Source organism: Colobus angolensis, unplaced genomic scaffold (genome assembly GCF_000951035.1).
Source record: "Colobus angolensis palliatus isolate OR3802 unplaced genomic scaffold, Cang.pa_1.0 Scaffold47, whole genome shotgun sequence".
NCBI classification, from domain to species: domain Eukaryota; kingdom Metazoa; phylum Chordata; class Mammalia; order Primates; family Cercopithecidae; genus Colobus; species Colobus angolensis.
The window spans coordinates 185,400-186,845 of NW_012118154.1; the positions used below are offsets into that span (position 1 = coordinate 185,400).

The 1,446-nt window shown below is 54.8% G+C and overlaps 1 protein-coding gene across 1 annotated transcript in view; it reads left to right on the forward strand.

Annotated features, from left to right (window-relative positions):
- SPNS3 (spinster homolog 3 (Drosophila)) overlaps positions 1–1,446 on the forward strand; it is a 68,572-nt gene that overhangs the window by 33,315 nt on the left and 33,811 nt on the right. The gene's annotated exons all lie outside the window — the stretch shown is intronic.

Consider the following 1,446-nt stretch of genomic DNA (forward strand, 5'->3'; position numbering starts at 1 on the left):
TGTTAGCCAGGATGGTCTCCATCTCCTGACCTCGTGATCCACCCATCTCGGCCTCCCAAAGTGCTGGGATTACAGGCTTGAGCCACCGCGCCTGGCCCCCGGAAGGATTTTTCTTATACCACTTGACAGGTTGGAAAACTGAAGCCCACAGATAGAATCAGTAAATAGTGGGACAGACAAAACTCCAGCACACGGCTGGGTGCAATGGCTGATGTCTGGAATCCCAGTATTTTGAGAGGTCGAAGTGAGAGGATCACTTGAGCTCGGGAGTTACCAGCCTGGACAACGTAGCAAAACCCTGTTTCTACAGAAAGTTAAAAAATTAGTTGGGCATGGAGGCACATGCCTGTAGTCCCAGCTACTGGGGAGGCTGAGGCTGGAGGACTGCTTGAGCTCGAGAGATAGAGGCTGCTGTGAGCTCTGATCATGCCACTGCACTCCAGCCTGGGTGACAGAGCAGGACCCTGTCTCAAAACAAACAATCAAACAACCTCCAACTTGGCTGTGACGCCTCCAAAGTCTGTGTCCTTCATAGTGTACTGAACCAGAAACAGAGCTGGGCACACCCCAGGCACTAGTAAATACCTTAATGCTTCTTGAGTGAGGGAAGGGACCATCATTTCTGGCTGGTGGGAGCTGATGGGGGCTGGTGGGGCCTGACCTCGCAGGGAGGCTGAAGCCCAGGCAGATGGAGGCCCCATCAAAGCTGTCCCTATACCAGCCAGCTGGAGCTGGGGGCCCCCTGCCAGCCCTGCTTCTGCCACTGTCTCGGTTGGTTCTGGGAGGTGGCTCCTTGGCTGTGTTTCGGGGACACAGCTGCCCCCCTCCACCCCCTGCACCCTGCAGCCTGGCGCATCTCCAGAGCTGGTTGGCTCATCTAGAAATGACATTGTGTCTTGGCCGTCAAAGCCAGCTGGAGAAACTCTTCTTTAGGCCTGCCCTGGGGATTGGGACTGAGGGGCAGAAAGGCGGGCAGGGCTAGAGTGCATCCATCCTCTGGCGCTGGGAAGCTGCTGGGTCTGGCATGGTACCCACCGACGCTGAGCCTCTGTGGCCAGAACTCTAACCCTCCAGAGGTGCTGCCATCCCGCCCCCACCCCATGGCTCTGTCTGTGCCTCCGTAGAATGCTCGGATGTTCTGACCTCAGATTCAGGCTCAAGTTCCTCCTCCCCAGCAACTGTCAGTCACAAAGCCCTTGACCTCTCCCAGGCCTGTCTTCTCCTCTCTGTCCTCTCTGCCCTTCCCTGGCTCATGCCTTGCTGTCTTTCTCCAGAACTGTTCTAGAAGGCACCTTCCTGGTCTCCTTGTCTTCCTGCTCATCCACCACAATCTGTTCTGTTCTTCACACACTGCCAGAGTGAGCTAGCTAGCTTGCTTGTTTTTTCTCTCTTTCTTTTTTCTTTTCTTTCCTTTCTTTTCCTTTCCTTTTGTTTTCTTTTCTTTCC